The sequence below is a fragment of the Chelonia mydas genome, chromosome 5 (genome assembly GCF_015237465.2).
Source record: "Chelonia mydas isolate rCheMyd1 chromosome 5, rCheMyd1.pri.v2, whole genome shotgun sequence".
NCBI lineage: Eukaryota > Metazoa > Chordata > Testudines > Cheloniidae > Chelonia > Chelonia mydas.
In genome coordinates, this window is record NC_051245.2 from 37,718,793 (window position 1) to 37,743,798 (window position 25,006).

Below are 25,006 nucleotides of genomic sequence, written 5' to 3' on the forward strand. Positions count from 1 at the left end.
GTTGGTTCCTTATTCCCAGTACAATATTCATGGTGCGGTGCCAGCTCCTTATTGGTGGTTTCCAGCTCCCCATTCAATGGCCAAAATTATTTAAACACATCAGTGTAAGATGACATTTCCAAAAAAAGTAATCAAATTAATGTGATTGAATGTGATCAAATTTAAATTACTTATTTCTTTATGATTAATGAAATAAACACATAAAGAGCTGGGTTTTGACTGGCTGTATATGACAAAGTCAGTCTCAGGTCACCCCTCACAAGTAGGAGGCTAAATTTCTCAACTAGAGATTAGCTGGAGCAGCTAGAAGTGTATTAAATTACCAACACATTGGGAGAGTGTTAAGGAGGCAAAACTCAAATCCAAAGCATCAAAGAACAAATTGTACTGATGTGGCAAAGAATGCAAAGAGGAGAATTTTTTCAATTGCTTATACTGTATATCAATGCTAGCAGTCTGGGTAACCATCAAGAGGAATTATAAATTCTCCTTGATGAGGAAAAAAATTATATACTTGAAACCATTAACTATAACCTCTTCAGGAAAAATACAGTGGGTAGAAGAGGTGTGTGGAGTGGCATGCCCACAGCATGAGTTAACTCATTACAGACAGATGCTTAAGGTGTTAAAAGAAATGGTGCTGTTATAGGGGAGTTGGATTTGGGAGACATATGCTAGAGGTCTCACGTGGTCAGTAATAAAACTTCCGTCCAGTTACTAAAAATTATAGATGATTTTCTAATATAGAAGGAACAGCATCCAACATGAGGGAATGCTATTTTGATCCTTATTACGACAGATAAAAAATTAATCACTGGACTGGATGTTGGTGTTTGCCTAGGGACCAAGATGAGGAAAATTATGGGTGATGTTGATTGGGAGAAAAAAATTAGAGAGAAACTGGGATTTTTTTAAGAGGAGTTTATTGGATGGACAAAAAGATTCCACAATCAAGAAAGAGGAAAACTTTGGTTAAAAGTCCATCCTGATTCAGTGTTGAAGTGGAGTAGGCAATTAGAAATAAGATATAGATAGCAATCAATAGAAATTAGAAGTTATGAAGTGTAGAAAAGTGATAAGGAAAGGGAAGACAGGGAAAAATCCATAGCTGGGAGGGCTAAAGCACAATAAAAAAGGTTTTTTAAAGAATATTAGGAACTAAAGACGTTCTAGAAATGGTATAGGGATATAAGCACATTACCAGATAGAGATGGTCAAATTGTTAATAATGATTCAGAAAGTATTCAATAATTATTTCTGTTTTGTGTTTGGAAAGAAGCAGGATGATGTAGTGTCACATTCTGGGTGCAATCCAGACCATGAAGGGTTGTGTCACTGTCTGCCCTGTAATTTGGGTGCCTCCCAATGCTTTGCTGTTGTAGCTCCCAAGCTGGGCTGCTTACAAGCAGCCTCCCAGCATGCAGATTGCACCCAGAGTGTCTGTGTGCTCACAGCCCTAGTTCAGCAGCTCTGACCCCAGCAGCCTGTCTACAGCCCCACTCTGGCTTCCACCAGCATTGGTTACTACTTGCGGTGCGACCCTCACATAATCCCAGTCCCAGATTTTTTCCAAAACCACGTGCTCTGCAATGTCCAGCTCTCTCCTGGGCAGTTCAGAGATATAATTTGGTTGATTTGTTTCTCGAAAGACACAAAAATACACCACAGTTTATTAACTTAACTGAGTGAATACACCCTTCCCTTGAAAAACAGCACTGAGCTGGTTTATTGTAAAAATGAAATAAATTTATTAACAAAAATATATATACAATTAAGTGAATTCAAGTATAAGGAATGAAGATAGAAAGAATTACAAGTAAACCAAAATACACTTCTAAGAGTTTACAACTTAATCTCGGAAGATACAGGCTTTATTCAAGATAGTTTCTCTGAGTCATTCTTTTTCCCAGACATGGCTGACTTTCCCTCAGTCAAGATCTTCCACAAAAGTAAAAGGTGTTGGCTTCCCTCGTGAAAGAACTTTGCCTACTCAGGTTTCTCACCTATATTCAGTTCCAGAGACTTCAACCCTGCTTGGTTGAAGGACCCATCTTTCTCAGGTTGCAAGAGCTCTGGCCTCTTGTGCCTGTCTAGTGATGGATGCCACAGATGGCTCCTGCCCTTCCTTGTATCTTCCAAAGTTCAATTAACTTGTTTCAAGAGGAAGGATGACCTCATGATGTTCTTCCCTTCCTATGGGCTTTCTATGCACCTGTATGATTTTATGTAAATGGGGCTTCCATTGTTTCTGATTCCACCCTGCTTAATTTACATATGAGATCTGTAGCCATTCCTGTCCTCCTGTGATTTTTCTCTCCTGTCTGGGCAGACTATACAGCCTAATATCAATGAGTATCCATAATTTCTTATGTAGTGTTAATACATACATTTCACAATTATATTAATCACCAGTGTGTCATTAGCATTCAGAAAAGAACCACACTGTACACTTTTATAATACAGTAATATTGTATACAGTCAGTTGATTCTGTTGCTTATCACTTCAGGTTCAGTCCCCTGTCTTTATATGCCAGTAAACCTTTGAAATGGATTCTTCTGCAAAGTGAAACCCAGAGCAAGCTTCTCTCTCTTGCTAAGTGTAGACACTATTGTGTCATCTTCCCCACTTGTTAGTGTATGGTTTGCTTCCACCTTTTGTTAGTTTGATGGGTCTATTTACTGTTTATATGTAAATTGAGGTAACACACATTCCTTTGTTTAGCATACGCCTGTTTAACAACTCCCCCTGACGTATGTGGTTTGAACACCTTTTAGTTATCATTCCAGCATATATTCATAACTCCTAATGCCTGTCACGCACATACATCACACAAGAATATTAATTGTCAGTGAGTTATTAGTTGTCAAATGATATCTCCCAAGGCATATGTTGTACAAAGATTATTACACTAGTGGATAAGGTGTGAATACAGGGGTGCTTTGTGTCACATGTATTTGTATCATATGAAGCCAATGAATTTCTTTCCAGCCCATCAGCAGACCCTAATAACTTGCACCAAAAAGTCCTAGAAGAGTTGGTTAAGGAAATCTCAGTGACTAAAAAATTAAAGAATAGGAACATAATTAATTCCAGTCAACCTGGTTTTATAGAAAATAGATCTTGGTTTGGAGGAGGGGTAGACTGGGTACATCTGGGGAAGCCTGGCTTCAGCAGGGGCAGAAATTCCAGCTGGAGGTAGGTAGCGGGAGTTAGGGGCCCAGCTCAGTGTGCAGTTCAGGCTACCTAACCAAGGTAGGATGCAGCCCTCCAGTAAATTGCTAACAGTGATTTTTATACACAGCAGCTTAGGCAGGAAAGAGCAAGAAGCAACCTCTTATACGTTAATGGCTTCTACGGTACCAACCAGTGGCTTACTAGAATGAGAAGAAGAGGCGGAACTAGAAATGTTGGTCGGGTGAGCTACATGTGGGAAATGGTGGAGGAGGAGAAAGACACACCAGTCCTCTCTCACGTGCGTAAAGTTACTGTAACAATCATGTAATAAAACTGTCAACATTTTAGGACATAGACAATGGTTGAGATTTTTCTCATTGGCCCTGTTAGCAACTGTGAACGTTTCAAAGTATGACCATGATTCCCATTCCACTATAACAAAATATACAGGGGAGGGGAGCACTGAGGAATTACATGGCAACTGTGTGGCCTAGTGGAAAGATCACTGGACTGGAACTATTCCTATCTCTACCACTGGCTTGCTGGGTGACCTTGGGCAAGTCATGTTACCTCTCTGTGCCTCAGTTTCCCATCCATAAAATGAGGATAATGATGTAATGGTGTTTGAGATTTACAGAAGAAAAGCATTACAGTACCATATCAACTGCCAACCTAAGTGAGAGCTACAACTGTCTAAAAAGCCACTAACTCCTACCAACAAACATTTCTCTTTCTGTTTAAAAATCTAGGAAATTAAATGGCAACAAAATTCTGTCCCTGTCCCTCTTCCTGGTGTCCTAATTCTCCCCTCCCCATCACCTGGATCCACAACCCTCTCCTGCTATTCTCCCCTACTCTTGCACGCCAATCATCCACCTCTCCCAGCAAGTGTTTGCTTTTCAGGGCCTTTTGAATATTCTGCTGTATTCAGATTATAATTTCCAAAAATAAAAAAGCTTTGACAGAGGCAGACTGGAGCAGAATGCCAGCTTTCTTAACTTCAGATATCTGTCCTGGGTTGGAGTCAAGCACACAGAGCTCAGGATGGTACTCAGATTCAGTGACAGTAACATACCATTGGAGCTACACAAGTTCTTTTACATAGGACTAGTTTTCCAGATAGCCTTTCTTTCAGCACCTGAGCAGTGTAATCCATTAGGCATATCCAGATAACATTGCCTTTGTGGTAGGTGGTCCGTTACACCCAAAAAAAAAAAAAATCACAATATTATTCAGGTTACTCCCAGTTCCAAAGTACCGTCACTTACCCCAGGTAAATTGCACCTTTGATCTCACACCAAAGACAACGCCTGTAGCCAATCCTGTAATAAACTAAATTAGGAAAAGGAAATAAGAGTTATTTACAAGTTTCCCAGCTGGAGGTGGGTAGTGCGACAAAGCAGGTAAAATACACAAACACACACACAAATGAGTTACAGTCTTTGGTTCCAAAAGATAATAGAGGCTGCTGTTTAAAATGCAAGCCCTCTAAGTCCTTTAGGCCTAGCCCACGCTAAGTAGCTGTGGATCCCTTGCTTATTCTTAGAAATCTTGCCATATCCAAGTCCAGGCAGCATAGAGATGCAGTTTCTTCCTGTCCGAGATTTTTATTTCCTTCTCCCATAGTTCTAGCTGATGGGACCAGTCCCCATGCATATCTCCTCTTCATGGGCACAGGGGAAGAAATGAAAGTAATTTGTCCATTGATGTTCCACATTGGTTTGTCTGATGTCTATGGGCCTTCTTTTGTTGGACAGGTGATAACACTTCCTGTGGCAAACTAGTATTTCATACTTGGTAATGCTTTTCTCCTGACTCTGAGGGTTTACAGTTCCAGGGCAAACACTTAAATATTACCTTCTAACATGGGATATGGCTATTATAAATGAGATTACTGCTTGCAGCAGCTTATAAGCATTCCATAAAGTCTAAACACTAAAAACATTTTCATAAACTTAATACCTATTTTAACAATGCTAACACACAGGTGAGCCAGATTGGTTTCCAGCTATTCATCTGTCAGTGTTCAGTGAGGCCTAGGGGCTTTGGCATGAGCTGGCATCTAGTCTGCCAGCATTACAATATCTAAAAGATTTCCTACGTTCCTGAACAAAGATCACGTTCAGCAGCTCCGCTCCTCAGGCACAATAGAACAACTCTCTACAATAAGGATGAAACTTGTCTGTGCAGTAGACAGAACTTTCTGAGGGGCGTGACTGAACGTCCCCAAGAACGAAGGACCCACATAAACCTCACCACCTTCTGCTCCAAGTGCAAGGCCTCTGTCTATGTCTACTCTAATATAAACACATAGCAACATGTATATTCAAATAATTAAAAACAAAACCTAAAATCCAGCCAGAACTAGACACTGCACTGCACACTCTTCGATCCTTGTGGAGAGGATGAAAGAACAAACACCATATGACAGATGTATAGTCACTTTGCTTAATGCACTATTGGAAGGCACTCAGATACTGCAGTGATGAGTTTGATATAGGACGATACAATAGATGTAATATATTTAGACTACTGTCAGGCATTTGACACAGTACCATGTGACATTCTGATTGAAACGTGACCACTCTATACGTCATCATTAAAGCACACATTAAAAGGTTTAAGAAATGGCTAATTGTCAAGGTAGTTGTCAACGGGAAGTCATCACCGAATGGAGGTCTTTCTAGTGGAGGTTCTGCAGGGATCAGTACTAGGTCCAACACTATTTAACATTTTCACCAATGACTGGGTAGTAAATATAAACTCACTCTTGATAAAATTTGTGGCTGACCCAATGCTTGGCAAAGTGGTAAATAATGATGAGGCGAGAGTAGTCTTACAGAGAGATCTGGATTCAAATAAAACATGTTTAGGAACAAGGAACACAGGCCATACCTACCAAATGCGGGACTGGAAAACAGTCACTCTGGAAAGGATTTAGGGGTCTGTGACTTACTGTTGTGCTGCGTAGCACTTAGGTCACTGGGTCCCAGCTCTCCCCTGTCTCGCGTATCCCTTGCCAGCACTCACTCCAGTTCTGTGGCAGTCCCTCTTCCAGTAGGTAGTAACTTGGCCCTCCAGCCAGGTTACCGGTTGAGTCAATTCCCTTCCCGAGTAACAGAATCCAACAAGATATAGATGTCCAATGTCCCCACAAAATGAAGAGCCTTCAGCCCTCCTCCAGGTTCCTATGGGCTGCGTGCCCTTGACTCAGATCTCACAACATCTGTATTCCCCCTTAGTCTGGAGAAGGGTTTGCTCTTGTTTCATGAGAGAGGTTTGGCAGAGGAACTTGGGTCCTCCCTCTCCACTAGGCGCTGACCAAGGGCTCTACAAGTGGCAGCAATATCAAGTGTCTCCCTGGGACACTTCCTACTACTTACTTTCCCTGGGCATGATCGCAGTACCAAACAATCCAAGTGAAGGCTTCCTTAATCCTTAGGGATAAATTAATCATAGAATCATAGAATATCAGGGTTGGAAGGGACCTCAGGAGGTCATCTAGTCCAACCCCCTGCTCAAAGCAGGACCAATCCCCAATCAATCCCTGCTCTGGGATAGCTGCTGTTTGTGGACCCACCTTTCCTGCAGCAAGGGCTTCTGCTATATGCTTGCACATGAGCTGCTGGGCTATTCCACTAGCCTATGTGCTATTTCCTCCCCTAACTGAGCTGCCTGGCTCTCTTTTAAACTCCTCTTCTAGCTAGTGCAGGCTTTGCAGCGGCAGTGGTGTGGGAGTCCAAAACTGCTTAACCCAATTCTATCCCAATACCAATGTGGGGTATATATACCCCAACGTAGGAGTATAAAATGATAGAAATATAGGGCTGGAAAGGTCCAGCCCCCTCCTGCTAACACACAACCAAGTAAACCTAGACCCTCCCTGACAGTTGTTTGTCCAACCTGTTCTTAAAAACCTCCAGTGATATGGATTCTACAACTTCCCTTAGTATTTAACTATCCTGGTAGTTAGAAAGTTTTTTGTAATAGCTAACGGTCACAGGGTAACTGCTCTCTGGGGATAGACTGAGTCTAGCGCCTCTGCACTGGAACAGCTGATCCTAATCCAGCTAATTAAAGAGGGCTGGGGAGCAGTCATGTTGGAGTAGAGCTAATGCTGGTGGTGGGTCCCTGGAGCAAGGTGGCCAGGAGCTCAAGGAAACAATCCTGTGGCTGCAGCTCCAAAAGGGGAGCAGAGCTGGCAGAGGTGAGGAAGCTGCCAGGAGCTAGAGTACCAGAGTCCCGTGGGAGGGGTGGCCCTGAAGCCTGGGTAATGAGCTAAGACGGCCTTCTGTTTGTTTTGCTATCCTTTGTTATAAAAAATTTAAATAAATAAACCTCCTTGACTGAGACTTGAGACTGAATGTGGCAGCATGTGCTTAGAGCCAGGGAGTAGTGGTGGCTTACGTGGTGACACTAACCTAGATCTCCCTTACTGTAGATTAAACCCATTATTTCTTGTCCTATCTTCAGTGGACATGGAGTACAACTGATTACTGTCCTCTTTGTAGCAGCCCTTAACATATTTGAAGGCTGTTATCAGGTTCTACCCCCATCTCCTACAGTCTTCTCTTCTCAAGACTAAACATGACCACTTTTATTAACTTTTCCTCAGAGGTTGGGATTTCTAAACCTTTGATCACTTATGATGTTCTCCTCTCTCCAGTTTGTCCACATCTTATCAGAAGTGTGGCACCTTCAATTGGACTCCTTACTCCAGCTGAGGCCTCACCAGTGCCCAGTAGAATGGGCCCATTACCTCCCATAGCTTATATATGATGCTTGTTAATACACCCCGGAATGATATTATTCTTTTTTGCCATTGCATCACATTGTTAGCTCATACTCAGTTTGTGATCCGTTATCATCCCCAGATCCTTTTCTGTAGTAGTACTGGCTAGCCAGTTATTCCCCATTTTATAGTTGTGCATTTGATTTTTCCTTCCTAAGTGTAGCACTTGTCTTTACTGACTTTTATCTTGATTGCAGATGCATTCTCCAATTTATCAAGGCCCTTTTGAATTATAATCCTGTCTTCCAACGTGCTTGCAACCCCTCCCAGTTTGGTGTCATCCACAAATTGTATAAGCATACTCCCCATCTTCCGCTCTGGTATCCAAGTCATTAATGAAGTGGACAAGTAACTGAACAGGAGCTCCCAGTGCAGTGCAGGGGCTAATGTGATTGTTGGATATATAAACAGGAAAAATGAGTAAGAACATGGAGGTGATTTTACCTCTATTTATGGCAATGGTGTGACCAATACTGAAATACTGCATCCAGTTCTGGTGTCCACATTTTTTAACGGATTATCAAAAATTGGAGAGGGCACAGATCCCAGGGCTTGAGAAAATGCCTTAAAGTGAGAGAGTTAAAGAGCGCCATCTGTTTAGTTTATCAAAAAGAACATTGAGATTTGACTTGATTAGGTGTGTAAGCACCTTCACGAGGACAAAATACTAGGCATTAAAGGGATCTTTAATCTAGCAGAGAAAGAGAGAACAAGAATCAGTGTCTGGAAGCTGAAGCCAGACAAATTTAAATTAGAAATTAGGCACAAATTTTTAATGAGAGTGATCAACCATTGGAGCAAACTACCAAGGGAAATGGTAGATTCTCCATGTCTTCAAATCAAGAGTGGATGCCATTTTTGAATATACGTTTTAGTCAAAGACACTTTGTTACTGGGCTCAGGACAGGGGTAACTGGATGAAATTCTATGGTGATATACAGGATATCAATCTAGATTATCTAATGGTTCTGTCTAGCCTGAAAATCCTTCAATCTATGAAACCCCATTACTGGCCCTTCTGCACATACCTTTTTCAAAGCTTTCTCCTCCATGGGGATGTTTGGGGCAGTAGTTAATTGTGTTTGGAATACAGACCATATAAACCTCCTTATGGAGAGACAGAGAGCACCACATTACAAAGAAACTTCCTTTCTGTGCAAAACAGGGTCATACGAATGCTTAAATATAGGTGTCATCAGTGATCGTCATTAACAACAACAGCAACAATTGCTCAATTAATTAAAATATTTTTATTATAATAAATAGCAACTTTTTAGCTTATTTTACAATTTCAGAGTCAAAGTGAACATGTGCGAATGATTACGTCAATTGAGTACACATCATTTCATTAATGGTGAATCTTACTCATTACACTTGCAGTTAAGTCTGATTACAGAAAGATTCAAACATTTGATCCTTTGCTACTTCCATCAGAGATGTCTGTACATGACAATAAGTAAGTTGAAAGAAAACTAGACACATTTTGGTGGATACATCTCAAAAGTAATCATCTGCATCATTTCAAATACCATTCACTGACTATTCAAACAAAAAATAAATGTCCCTACCCCAGAAAAATCTTTCATGTGCCCTTTCTGTAGCTCTTTTCCAAGTAAATTTAACATAGCATTAATATTTAAACTAATGTTTCAAATATTGATTATTGCAATTAAGGTCATCAAAATTATTGGCATAAATACTAGAGTTTATTAAAGCAAAGGTGTTGCCATTATAGGTACAAAGTTTTTGGGATAACATACAACAGTGGTTCCCAAACTTGTTCTGCCGCTTTTGCAGGGAAAGCCTCTGGCAGGCCAGGCTGGTTTGTTTACCTGCTGCATCCGCAGGTTCGGCTGATCGCAGCTCCCAGTGGCCACAGTTCGCTGCTCCAGGCCAATGGGGGCTGCTGGAAGCAGCACGGGCCAAGGGACGTACTGGCCGCCGCTTCCAGCAGCTCCCATTGGCCTGGAGCAGCGAACCGCAGCCACTGGGAGCCGCGATCGGCCGAACCTGTGGATGCAGCAGGTAAACAAACCAGCCGGCCCACCAGGGGCTTTCCCTGTATAAGCGGCGGAACAAGTTTGGAAATCACTCACATACAACATTAGAAACCATTTTGTATGTTTCCACAAACTTGGTCAAACTGAGGGCTGGCATGTCTGTGATGGAGTTCTGGAATTAAAACAGAAAGGAGGCTAAGATATTCTAGCCACAAACAGAGTTCACCACGCTCCATTAAAGTGTACCAAGCCACATTGCCACTGTCTGAGTCTCATAGCAACACTAAAAACACTAGCTACTTCAGCTAACTGTCGTATACAGGAATAGGGTACTATTCCTTTAAGGAGCTTGTGAGCACGTAGGGTGTTCACTGTTTTCTATGCTGTTTGAAGCCCTGTGGACAGCACTAAAACTAACAATAATCAATTGTAATGTTTACTTGCTATTTAGGAAAGTGATGAACAGGAGAGGTAGGTACTGAATCTATTTGTGGGGTGGGGGGATAAAATAATACAAATAATTTTTTTTAAAAGGCTGAAAGAGGAACAGAGCACTGGAGACATTCACTGGTAGCCTGGAAGGTACGGGGAGAGGTATAGTGTTGTGGTGATGCCCCCTACTCACAGCATCTTGCAGGCTATATGGCAGTAGCATAAGAAAGAGGGCGATTCTCTCATCCAGCAGCTGAGGGTGGTTGCTTCACACCTATCAGACACTCATTAGACTTAGGGTGATATGAAATATGTAAAAGATGGAGCACATATGCAGTGTCCCAGGGCAGCACTCTGCTAAGATTATCTATATCTAGGGTCCTGCCAAATTCACGGCCATGAAAAATGTGTCATGGACCACAAAATCTGGTCTCCAGCCATGAAATGTGGTCTTTTGTGTGCTTTAACCCTATACTATGCAGATTTCATGGGGGAGACCAGCATTTCTCAAACTGGGAATCCTGACCGAAAAGGGGATTGCAAGGTTATTTTAGGGGGGTCATGGTGTTGCGACCCTTACTTCTGCACTGCCTTCAGAGATGGGTGGTCAGAGAGTAGCAGCTACTGACCAAGGGCTCAGCTCTGAAGGCAGCAGCACAGACGTAAGGATGGCAATACCATACCACGCCATCCTTACGTCTGCACTGCTGCTGGCTGTGACTTTGCCTTCAGACCTGGGCTCCTGGCCAGCAGCCACTGCTCTCCGGCTGCCCAGCTCCAAAGTCATTGCAGCAGAAGTAAGGGTAGCAGTACTGCAACCTCCCTACACTAACCTTGCAAACCACCACTCCCGCCCCTGGCAACTCCTTTTTGGGTCAGGACCCCTACAGTTACAACACCGTGAAATTTAAGATATAAATTGCTGAAATCATTAAATTTATTATTTTAAAAATCCTATGACCATGAAATTGACCAAAATGGGCCATGAATTTGGGAGGGTCCTATCTATATCCCTCTCCAGGAGCTGGTATCAGTGGTGAGCAGTGGACTTTTCATCATAGTGTTTCCTTCGATCTTGCTGGTGGGGCCCCACCCACACAGTTTTCATATCAGCTCTGACTTGTAGGTATGTGGGAAAATGGTAAGACCTTGTGCTAATCCCGTATGTTCTACCGTTTCAGTAAGGGTGTTATCAAATGGATTTTTCTCCTCCATGTAATAACTTCAAAATGCAAGTGATGCTCTTTTTCTGAAGTTTGACTTAGCTTTCATGTTAGTTATTCTAATTTCATATTATCATCTAGTATCTAAACAAGCTCTGCCAGCCTGGAAGTAACTGAAGTTTTGTTGAAGTAAGTGGTTTAGTGCAACAAGTGCAAAAGATGGATTTTTATCACATCTATTGGTTTTTGATCATTAGATCACACACAAGGCCCTGCAAACCAACAAGGTCACACTCTCCTGAACAGGAAAAGTACTTAGCACTACTGCCACAAGTTTGGAAAACATGAGAAATAAAAAAAATCATGGAATCGTATTTGGGACGATGTCTTGCAAAATGCCAAAAATGCTGGAATTTCTGTTAAGGGAGAGGAAGACAAAAGGTGTTTGGAGACCAAGGTAAAATTTAAAACCAAGCGACTTCATTGTGTACTCAAGCAGTGGAGCAAGAGAACACCTTCCAGCTGAACCACAGAACCTTAAGCAAAAGTGGTGCCAACCACTTTTTTCCCCCAGTTATTAATACATTAATAGGGAAATTAAAAGAAGGTTTTCTGAGGAAACGTCAATGCTTGCCAGAAGTGTAAATGCCATTCTGACTTGTGAACCTCTCACAGTTGACAAGGTGCTGGAAATCTAAGGGAAGATCATAGCAAGCAATGCCAGTTTAGCAAAATCTGAAATGCAGATTGCACATACTGATACTGAATCTCATGGACAGGTTGTAATGTTAGAAAATCTGAGATCCAAGCTAACAGCCTCAGATTTCTGTAAACTGATTCAGTTAGTTCTTCACTGTCTGCTGGCTCAGTAAAATCTCAAACATCCTTCTCAGCAATGCATCAAATTAAAACATACTTGAGAACAATGAGCCAGGAAAGGTTTTCAGCTTTGGCTATCCTGAACATTAAATCTGACATCACTGAAGACATTGATCCTTCAGAAGCTGTGAAAATTTATGCTACCAAGGGAAACAGACAACTTCTACTGGAATAAGAAGGTAAGAGCAAGGTTTTTATTTTTTGTGTTCTCGCTGAATGTGTTTTACTACCGATGGAAGTGGACTAACACAAGATAAACAGACTGGCCACTGGGTTGTGGTCAAATGTTGTATACAGTAAGCAAGCAATGTTTCTATTTGCAGCTTGAATATATATGTAAGCAGGGGAATAGTCCTGTTATTGTGGGGAACTTTCCTGGCTTCTGCACTACCCTGGTGAAGTGGGCTGGCGAAAGGATCTGAGTCCTCGCTCCCACTTCCTTTACCCAGAGGCCTCCCTGCCCTTGAGGATTCCCCTTCCACTCTCTTGTCTGGCAGAGTCCTCGTAACCCCAACAAGGCTGGGCCCAGGATTCCTGGGGGGCTCAACCCCCAACCCTGCTGTGGTCACATAGGACAGGGACCAGGGTGTCCCCACTAAGGGGTACTCTCTCTGCACTGGGCACTTCTCTGACCCACTGACCATTACATACAATTTAAAGCAAATGCAAGTTATTTAATCAACAATTAATTTTAAAAAGAATAAGGAAAAATGGGAAAGGTTAAAGGAAACACATCACCCCGCTCTGTGGCAGGGAACATCACAAACAGTGTCTCTGGAATGTCAGGGCAGTTCAGAGTCTGTTCCTTGTAAGTCCCAGGCCTTCTTCTCAGGCTCTGGCTGTGCTGCAGGGATGCTGTGGGTTGGACACTCGCTCTGGTGGTGGCCACACGCTCTCAGGTTCTAGGTGGCAGGGCCCTTCTTCCCAGCGTTGTCCCCGCCCTGTCGGGGTTACCAATCCCCCTCCGAGTCTGGTCTGCAGAGCCTCCTGGCTGAGGCGTCTCCCTGTGCTGGGCCCGCTGCCCAGGGTCCCCCCTTGCTCTCCCCAGCTGCTCACCACACCCGGCTCTGGACTGCTCTAGCTCCAGCTCCACCACTCTGTCTCAGCTCCAGCCCCACTCTGTCTCAGCACAGCTGCTGCTCTGCCTCCAGCTCCCTGGGCTGCTTCTCTGGCCCCTCTGGCTCTGGTTGCTGCAGCTCTGCTCCCAGGACAGGTCTGCTCTGCAGGCTGCTTCTGTGACTCTGCTCCCAGCACTGACCTGCTTCATGGGCTGCTTCTCTGGTCCCTCTGGCTCTGGTTGCTGCAGCTCTCCTCCCAGGGCAAGTGTGCTCTCTCTGGGCTGTGCCTCTGGCTTTGGGGCTGCAGCTCTGCTCCCAGGACAGGGTCTGCTCTCTCTGGGCTGCTTTTCTGGTCCCTCTGGATCTGGCACAGCTCAGCTTGGGCCCCTGTTTTTTCCTTAGCTCGGCCCCACTCTGTCTGACCCAGGCAATTCCAGCTCACACAGAGGACAGGACCTCCCTGGCCTCCTGACTCCCTGATTAGCCGGCCCGCCCTGTCATTCAGGCTGACCTAGAGCATTGGCCTCTCCCCATTGCTCCTAGGGACTGTCAGTCTCAGGGTCCTGATTTCCTGTCGACACTTCCCCTTTTAGTACTGGGAGCTAGCCAACCAAAACACCCCTACTGAATGTTAGTAAGGGGGCAACAGTCCCCTTACATATATACTATTATACACCAAAACCACTGCTGTCGGAATTGCACAATTCTGAATGGCACAAAATGTTCCTGAGCACAGTTGCTATTAAGTTTCATTCAGTCCCTCAAAGAACATTTTCACCAGTCACCTGTGCTGGCTGGAATGTGAGACTTTGTTCTCCTACCCCCTGCCCCCGCAAGTTTCCTTCCCTCCACCCGCCCCCCCCCCGCCACCTTATTTCTTCTTCTTATCCCTCTCCTTTTTCCTTCTGTCTAATAAAAGTCTGGCTCAGCCAGCCAATACTACATATTTTACAATACTGCTGAGAGCCTGTGACCAGAAAACCAAGCAAAACAATGCCCTACACAGTCCCACACTGGAACAAGTTTGCCAGGTTTTGGAGAGGCTGATAAGGATGAAAGGCTGTGCCTGTGTTTTTCCAGCAGAGAGGTTGCAAGTGAAAGTCAGCACCAGAGACAGAAGCTGCATTTGCTATCTTTACTGTTCTTTTCTTTCCCCTTTTGTACATGTTTGTCCTGTTTTGTCTTCCAGGAAACAGGAAACAGCAGCTTCAGCCCATATTAACTAGCATTTTCTCTTTTCCCCAGTTATTACCAGTGATGTACTGCTAAATTTTATAGTACAGGAGCCCTGCAGAAATGACCTCACATTGGTAATTCTGTCACACGAGATAGTTTCTAAAATCTATCTTGTGTGTGACATCACCATAAAGTACCCATATTCAAATCCTAACTAACATTTTACCAGTAAATTTTATCTAACTGAAAATCTGTGCAACAGCAATTATGAGACTTCACACGTTAGTAATACATACACATATCTCATCAACATAAAACACACATAACTCAGTTTTTATCTGCCAAACAGTAAACTAAGGGTATGTCTATACTACGAAATTAGTTCGAATTTATAGAAGTCGTTTTTTTATAAATCATTTTTATATAGTCGATTGTGTGTGTCCCCACACAAAATGCTCTAAGTGCATTAACTCGGTGGAGTGCTTCCACAGTACCAAAGCTAGCATCGACTTCTGGAGCTGTCCCACAGTTCCCGCAATTTCCGCCTCCCATTGGAATTCTGGGTTGAGATCCCAATGCCTAATGGGGCAAAAACGTTGTCGTCGGTGGTTCTGGGTACATGTCGTCAAGCCCTCCCTCTCTCCCTCCGTGAAAGCAATGGCAGACAATCGTTTTGCGCCTTTTTTCCTGAGTTACCTGTGCAGACGCCATACCACGGCAAGCATGGAGCCTGCTCAGCTCACTGTCATCGTACATCTCCTGGGTGCTGGCAGATGCGGTACTGCATTGCTACACAGCAGCAACCCATTGCCTTGTGGCAGCAGACGGTGCAATAGGCCTGAAAACCATCGTCACCATGTCCGAGGTGCTCCTGGCCGCCTTGGTAAGGTCGGTCAGGAGTGCCTGGGCAGACATGGGCACAGGGACTAAAATAGGAATGACTCGACCAGGTCATTCTCTTTAGTCCTGCCGGCAGTCCTATTGTACCATCTTCTGCTGAGCAGGCAGGAGATGAGGATGACTAGCAGTCCTACTGCACCGTCTGCTGGCAGCCAAAGATGTAAAAGATAGATGGAGTGGATCAAAACAAGAGATACACCAGATTTGTTTTGTATTCATTTGCTCCCCCCTCCCTCCCTCCGTGAAATCAACAGCCGACAATCGTTTCGGTGAGGCCTGTCCGGGGCACCTTGAAAAAGTTTAATGGAGATTCAGTCCTGCCTGAAATACTAGGGGGAGGGATAGCTTGGTGGGTTGAGCACTGGGTTGAGCACTGGCCTGCTAAACCCAGGGTTTTGAATTCAATCCTTGAGAGGGCCATTCTGTGTGACAGTTGTTTTTGTTTCTCCTTAATGTAAAGCCATCCCCTTTGTTGATTTTAATTCCCTGTAAACCAACCCTGTAAGCCATGTCGTCAGTCACCCCTCCCTCCATCAGAGCAACAGCAAAGAGCCCAGCAGGAACAGCCACCTCCGAATGTCCCCTTAAGAAAAGCACCCTATTTCAACCAGGTGACCATGAATGATATCACTCTCCTGAGGATAACACAGAGAGATAAAGAACGGATGTTGTTTGAATGCCAGCAAACATACACTGCAATGCTTTGTTCTGCAGTGATTCCCGACTATGTGCTGTTGGCCTGGCATGGTAAAGTGTCCTACCATGGTGGACGGAATAAGGCTGCCCTCCCCAGAAACCTTTTGCAAAGGCTTTTGGAATACATCCAGGAGAGCTTTATGGAGATGTCCCTGGAGGATTTCCGCTCCATCCCCAGACATGTTATCAGACTTTTCCAGTAGCTGTACTGACCGCGAATGCTAGGGCAAATTAATCATTAAACATGCTTGCTTTTAAACCATGTATACTATTTAAAAAGGTACACTCACCAGAGGTCCCTTTTCCACCTGGTGGGTCTGAGAGGCAGCCTTGGTTGGGTTCGGGTGGTACTGGCTTCAGGTCCAGGGTGAGAAATAGTTCCTGGCTGTCGGGAAAACCGGTTTCTCCGCTTGCTTGCTGTGAGCTATCTACAACTTCATCATCATCATCTTCCTCGTCCCCAAAACCTGCTTCCGTGTTGCCTCCATCTCCATTGAAGGAGTCAAACAACACGGCTGGGGTAGTGGTCGCTGAACCCCCTAAAATGGCATGCAGCTCATCATAGAAGCAGCATGTTTTGGGCTCTGACCCAGAGCGGCCATTTGCCTCTCTGGTAGGCTTGCCTCAGTTCCTTAAGTTTCACACAGCATTGCTTCAGGTCCCTGTTATGGCCTCTGTCCTTCATGCCCTGGGAGATTTTGACAAATATTTTGGCATTTCGAAAACTGGAACTGAGTTCTGATAGCACGGATTCCTTTCCCCATACAGCGATCAGATCCCGTACCTCCCGTTCGGCCCATGCTGGAGCTCTTTTGTGATTCTGGAACTCCATCATGGTCACCTCTGCTGATGAGCTCTGCACTCACCTGCAGCTTGCCACGCTGGCCAAACAGGAAATGAAATTCAAAAGTTCGCGGGCCTTTTCCTGTCTACCTGTCCAGTGCATCTGAGTTGAAAGTGCTGTTCAGCGCGGTCACAATGGAGCACTCTGGGATAGCTCCCAGAGGCCAATACTGTCAAATTGCGTCCACAGTACCCCACATTCGACCCGGCAAGGCCGATTTCAGCACTAATCCCCTTGTGGAGTGGAGTAAGGAAATCGATTTTAAGAGCCCTTTAAGTTGAAAAAAAGGGCTTCGTTATGTGGACAGGTGCAGGGTTAAATTGATTTAACACTGCTAAATTCGACCTCAACTCCTAGTCTAGACCAGGGCTAAGTAGCAAGGCACTTCCAAAGCACATGTGCATTTCGTCAAAAAGCTCATGGGCGATACATGTAATATACTGGTTTTACAACATTAATATTCTCTACAAACTTCAAATAAAGCATTTAAGTTTCCAAAAGAGTAATTTACACTGATCTCAAACTTTACATGGATTTTAAGTTTCGAGTCTGCAAATTTGGAACGGTATCTTTTGACTTTATGATAAAGGATTATACACTTCTCTTCTAGAGCAGGATTATGAACAAAGGTGCATGAGACATTTTCTGCCTGCTTAATGTCAGAGAGCTAATAATGAGAATTACCACTTTTCCTTCGTTAATTTCACAAATGCTCATGGGTCTCTGTGGCATGTGAGTTTATGCTCAATTGGCTGAATTTTCAAAAGGTTCTCACCGAAGTTCTTGAGTCACCATTGTGTTACTTCAGTTTCAAGTTTGTGTAACTCTGCTGGAACTAAATGAATGGAGTTACATCCCTGTAAAAGCAGAGTTATTCAACAGAGATTCAGGCTCCTTTATATCTGAACCCTCAATGTTGCCCCTGGAAAAACTTGCAATTTAAGCACAAACAGCATTTGTTGGGCATTTCCCAGTCATGCAGCTGGGCACCAAATGCAAACAAGTGGTCATCAACAAATATATATCCTGTTTTTGAAAATGTGTTCTCTGTGTCACAGAAATCAAACACAAGGATCCATATTGCCATGCAATTTAAAAAAAAATATTAAAACAACTAACCAAAAAAAAAAGTCCCACGGTCACACCTTACTTTATGCTTAATCAGTCTGAATTGTTCATGGAATGCTGAGAGAATTGGAAATACTCCTATTTGGTTTAAATTTGTCAGATTTTCATCATGTTTAGATAGACCTTTGCCTCCTATGATGTGTCTCAGGATAACACAGGGATGTGAGCCCTTAGTGTCAGGAAGTCTTTTCTGTGTCTGCTATGAAGCAGCTCCCTGAATCCACCAGCCTCTGGCAACACAGGCACAACCTTGCAGGCCTCCACAAGCCTTGCTCTCTCTGTACAGGTTGCAATGGGCACACACCAACCTCTGAGTCCTCCAAGCTTCCCTCTGGAGTGCCCCGCTCCAGCTTCATTGAACACTCATAGAACACTCAGATCCACTACTCCTGAAGGAATAGTACTCCCTGCTTTCAAGATTCAACTCAGGATCCCCAGTCTACTTAATACACACCATTGGCAGGAGGAGGGAGAGCGAGAGAAAAAATACAAGAATGAGCTTTTCATCAAAGAACAGATTCAAGTGACAGAAAGTAAGAATATTGGGGGGAAATGAAAAAAAATCATATAACAATTTATAATATATAACATATAATAAAATCGTATAAAAAATCATAACACAATTTTTAAAGCCTAAGCTCACAAGGCATTCTGCCCCATCTACTACAAAATAACTTACACCAAGTCCTTTCCTCAGCCTTTTCAACCAGTTTGGCTGAGATCCCTTCTCATAAGATCAGGCCCACTGGCGGCTCGTCATCACACGTTGAAGGAATAGGGGTGTATCTCCATACCCCTTAATTTATACTCACAAAAGTTCATTGTCCTTATTTCAAACAGGCTCTCCCTTGTTTTCTTCTTGTCAATGTCCTCTCTTTGACGATTTCACAATCCTTCATTACCAATCCACTCAGACTCTAAATGACTGCCCCTTCTGAACCATACAATACCTAATTTACATGTAAACAGACAGATGGATAAACATTTGTTGCCTGAAAGAAAACCTGCTTTTTACTTTTCTGATGACCAGTCCCTAGTCACAGAATTTAAGAACATAATTTTCAGTATATATACATAATTCCTTACACAACACCCATACATATATTTTGCAGTGATTATGATGACCAGTGTGACACAGACTTTAAGTAGAGACCTGACAAGGTGTTCTTTTGGTGAACTCAGGGGATCTCTGTACCCCTGTGCCCTCTACCACTTGGCATCCAGAAGTTCTTGGCTCACATGTAGGACGGAAGAATCCCATGCACTGCTATAGGCTGGGGACCGACTGGCTAAGCGGCAGTTCTGCAGAAAAGGACCTGGGGATTACAGTGGATGAGAAGCTGGATATTAGGTAGCAGTGTGCCCTTGTTGCCAAGAAGGCTAACGGCATATTTGTCTGCATTAGTAGGAGCATTGCCAGCAGATCAAGGGAAGTGATTATTCCCCTCTATTCAGCACTGGTGAGGCCACATCTGGAGTATTGCATCCAGTTTTGGGCCCCCCACTACAGAAAGGATGTGGACAAATTGGAGAGAGTGCAGCAGAGGGCAACAAAAATGATCAGGAGGCTGGGGCACATGACTTATGAGGAGAGGCTGAGGGAACTGGCCTTGTTTAGTCTTCAGAAAAGAAGAGTGAGGGGGGATTTGATAGCAGCCTTCAACTACTCGAAGGGGGGTTCTAAAGAGCATGGAGTTTGGCTGTTCTCAGTGGTGGCAGATGACAGAACAAGGAGCAATGGTCTCAAGTTGCAGTGTGGGAGCTCTAGGTTGGATATTAGGAAACACTATTTCCCTAGAAGGGTGGTGAAGCACTGGAATGGGTTACCTAGGGAGGTGGTGGAATCTCCATCCGTAGAGGTTTTTAAGGCCCGGCTTGACAAAGCCCTGGCTGGGATGATTTAGTTGGAGTGGTCCTGCTTTGAGCAGGGGGTTGGACCAGATGACTTCCTGAGGTCTCTTCTAACCCTAATCTTCTATGATTCTATGAAATCTATTCATTTTAATTATCTAATCAATTTGTAATTAGACACCACATTGAAGTCAATGGTAAATGGGACAAAATACAACATGGTTTTACAAAAGGTAGATCATGCCAAACCAACCTGATCTTCTTCTTTGAGAAAGTAACAGATTTTTTAGACAAAGGAAACGCAGTGGATCTAATTTACTTAGATTTTAGTAAGGCGTTTGATACTGTGCCACATGGGGAATTATTAGTTAAATTGGATAAGATGGGCATCAATAGGAAAATTGAAAGGTGGATAGGGAATTGGTTAAAGGGGAGACTACAACGGGTCCTATTGAAAGGTGAACTGTCAAGTTGGAGGGAGGTTACCAGTGGAGTTCCTCAAGGATCAGTTTTGGGACCAATCTTATTTAATCTTTTTATTACTGACCTGGGCACAAAAAGTGGGAGTGTGCTAATAAAGTTTGCAGATGATACAAAGCTGGGAGGTATTGCTAATTTAGAGAAGGACAGGGATACCCTACAGGAGGATCTGGATGACCTTGTAAATTGGAGTAATAGGAATAGGATGAAATTTAATAGTGAGAAGTGTAAGGTCATGCATTTAGGGATTAATAACAAGAATTTTAGTTATAAGCTAGGGACGCATCAACTAGAAGTAACGGAGGAGGAAAAGGACCTTGGAGTATTGGTTGATCATAGGATGACTATGAGCTGCCAATGTGATATGGCTGTGAAAAAAGCTAATGTCGTCTTGGGATGCATCAGGAGAGGTATTTCCAGTAGGGATAAGGAGGTTTTAGTACCGTTATATAAGGCACTGGTGAGACCTCACCTGGAATACTGTGTGCAGTTCTGGTCTCCCATGTTTAAGAAGGATGAATTCAAACTGGAACAGGTACAGAGAAGGGCTACTAGGATGATCCGAGAAATGGAAAACTTGTCTTATGAAAGGAGACTCAGGGAGCTTGGCTTGTTTAGCCTAACTAAAAGAAGGTTGAGGGGAGATATGATTGCTCTCTATAAATATATCAGAGGGATAAATACCAGAGAGGGAGAGGAATTATTTAAACTCAGTACCAATGTGGACACAAGAACAAATGGATATAAACTGGCCACTAGGAAATTTAGATTAGAAATTAGACGAAGGTTTCTAACCATCAGAGGAGTGAAGTTTTGGAATAGCCTTCCGAGGGAAGTAGGGGGGCAAAAGATCTATCTTGCTTTAAGATTAAACTCGATAAGTTTATGGAGGAGATGGTATGATGGGATAACATGGTTTTGGTAATTAAATATTCATGGTAAATAGGCCCAATGGCCTGTGATGGGTTTTTAGATGGGGTAAGATCCAAGTTACCCGGGAAAGAATTTTCTGTAGTATCTGGCTGATGAATCTTGCCCATATGCTCAGGGTTTAGCTGATCGCCATATTTGGGGTCGGGAAGGAATTTTCCTCCAGGGCAGATTGGAAGGCCCTTGAGGTTTTTCGCCTTCCTCTGTAGCATGGGGCACGGGTCACTTGCTGGAGGATTCTCTGCTCCTTGAGGTCTTTAAACTACAATTTGAGGACTTCAATAGCACAGACATAGGTGTGAGGTTTTTTTGTAGGAGTGGTGGGTGAAATTCTGCAGCCTGCATTGTGCAGGAGGTCAGACTGGATGATCATAATGGTCCCTTCTGACCTAAATATCTATGAATCTATGAATCTATGAAACCACATCTTCCATTCTGTAAATACTGGGTTGAAGAGGTTCAAGTTCACACCAAGTTCTTTGAAATGTAGCACAGACTTAAGGCCATGCCAAAGGAAAGGATTGAAATCAATTCTTTTTCTCATAGCACCAATAAAAGTACATTTCCTTGCTCTGATGAGTGTTTCATTCCCCAAAACTAGCATCTGTGCAGGATTCTAACTCCAGGATCCTAACAGCAAGACTAGAGGAACTCTCCTAGTTTGCTGCCTCCCCCACACCCAGCGGCTGCCCTACCTCCAGGCCGTTAAAGAGGGTTGCAGTTGCCTCTGGGGGTGGCAGATTTCCGGGAGAAGTGGCTCTGCAGATGGGGGTGTGAATTGCAGAGCACTGACACCGCTGTGTAGACTCTGCTGGCATGAACTAAAAGGTACCTTTGTGTGTAGGGTGACATATTCCTTCGCCTGTGGTTAGAACCATCTTTTTAGCCATCCAAGAGACTGTCAGATAGTGGGTTCCCTCTAAAAGCTCTCTTCAGCTCGAGAGAAAAGGAACAAAGCATGTTGTTAAAATGAAAGCCTTATTTAATACTTTACATTTGAAATGCTTTAACTGGTTTTTCCTTTTTTCTTGTATTTTAATAAAGGGTTAAAAAGATTTTTAATGGTGTGTTTGCCATGGTATTAAGCAGGCTGAAGTCTCTGTATACCAAACCCCAAGCCTTGTTTAAAACTGTTTAATGTTGGACAGTTGCAGGGTCATGTTAGCACCTTTGACTCTTTGGGCCCATATATTCAAATTAAATTAATACAACTCCCCTATGGGTTTTAATGCCACCAGTTGAGCAGTGTGCCTTGTCTACACTAGACTTTTCTAACATATGCTAGCAACACATGTTTTATCCAGGGGTGGAAGTAACATAAAAGAGTTACTGGTATGGGGGCCCAGCTCCGGGCCCCTGGAAGGGGCGGGGCCTTGGGCAGAAGGGGTGGGGCTGGGGTCAGCCTCCCACAGCCAGCCCTTCCACAGTGCCCGGCTTGCGCCGCCCGGGGCTCTGGTTGTGATTTAAAGGGCCTGGGGCTCCAGCCGCTGCCATGATAGCAGCGGCTGTGGCTGGGAGCCATCAACCCTTTTAAATAGCCGGACCCTGGGGCAGAGACCCCTTTTGCCCTCTCCCCGCCCCCTCCCCGGTCGGTGGCCCTGGTGGGAGGGAGGGGCAAAAGGAGCAGCAACATTAAAGCACTGCCGCAGCAGTGTTTTAACATCTGTTGTGTACAGGCTGGTCCCGGCGCCCACGTCTTACCAGTACACCATACCAGCCCACTTTCACCTCTGGTTTTACCCTAATCTAGGTAAGGCCTGGGAGAGCAGTATAGCACCTACTGCCCCCATGGGACAGAAGTGGAGGAGAGAATGAGTTAACATGGCCAGCACAGGAAGAAATGTGAGAGAGAGAATGGGAAGTCTCTGCCTGCAGCAGGCAGCAGCCATGCCTCTCTCAGCAGCCTAGAGTAGTGTCTTTATCTAAAAGAAGTAGTTGCAGAAAAAGACCAGGCTCTGAAGCATCTAGAGTTCACGAGAGGTATTTACAATGCTGGTTCTAGTTAGACACCACATCTTCCATTCTGTAAATACTGGGTTGAAGAGGTTCAAGTTCACACCAAGTTCTTTGAAATGTAGCACAGACTTAGCACAGACTCTAGTTAGAACCAGCATTGTAAATATCACTGCCAAACATCACTGCCAAGCTTTGTGCAGCTCCATGTGACATTTTATGCAAATGATGTTCAAATTGGCTCATCATCAAATTTGTATAGGATCATAAACTTCAGCTCGAAGTCAATACACCTTTCTCCAAGCAGTGCCAGAGGTAGACAAGGAACACCACAAAACGTGGCAGCTGCTGTTGGTAAGTGAGTGCCAAAGGATATTTTAGGAGCACAGGCAAAAGGCTACTGAGGGCAAGAAACAGGGCAGCTGGGTTTGGGGGAGTGTCTGAGTGGAACTAGTGATAACTGAGGGCTGGTGTAGGGGCTGGTAGAGGATAGGTAAGGGAAGCCATGGGGAAAAGATGTGGGGAGATGTGGGTGTAGGAGTTTGTCCATAGGTGGTTAGCTGAATGGCTGTGTATAGCTGTTGCTTCTACTTTCTACTGGTTGCTGTCTCCCAGACATCTGCTTAGCAAGCCCTGGATAACATGTGAATCATTTGCAGGAACCTGGAAACTTTCCTCCAGTGAAAACTTTGATGGCTATACAAAAGCACTGGAAGGTACCAGACTACAGAGGTACCTATACACCTAAGGCCCAGTTTTAGGTACCACCGTGATTCACAAAACACCATGCCGCTGCTCACTACCACTGTAGGTGCATAAAAACTCACTCAGCACCTAAATTTCCACTGTAAAAGTTCCCTATGTGCCTATGGCTACATCTACACAGCAAGCAGAAAACCTGAGCAGCGAGTCTCAGAGCCTGGGTCTACAGACTTGGGCTTGAAGGGCTTATGCTATGACACTCAAAATAGCTGTGTAGATGTCCAGATGGGGGTGGAGTTCATAGCCTGAGCACAAACCTCACACAGCTATTTTTAGCACCATCACATAAGCCCAAGTCTGTAGACCTGGGCTATAAGACTCTACCATGTTTTTTTGCTTGCTGTGTTGGGATACCCTAAGTTTCTGCCCCGGGCACGTGCGCTAACTCATTCTGGGCATCCAGATGTCTATCTCGCACCTAAATCCTTGTGCTATCCATGAACCCAGACAAGATTGGCCAAGGAGAACCTAGCTCACTTGTGAGACCCAGTCCCATAGGTGTGCTCAGAAGTTACTTTCAGGCCTGGATCTCAATCGCAAGCTGGCTGCCAGAGGTGGTGGAGGTGCTGCTATCACCTCTGTTATAACTTTTAGCCCAGTGGTCAGAGCACTCGTCTGGATTGTAGGAGACCCATGTTCAATGTCCCCCCCTTTCTGCTGCTGGGGAAAATGGGTTTGAACACAGGTGTCCCACACATCTCAGTTGAGTGCTCTAATCGCTGAACTAGAGGCTGTTCTGATGCACAGCTCCTACAGCATCTCCTGTTGAAGCTGTTCCAATGTGTAT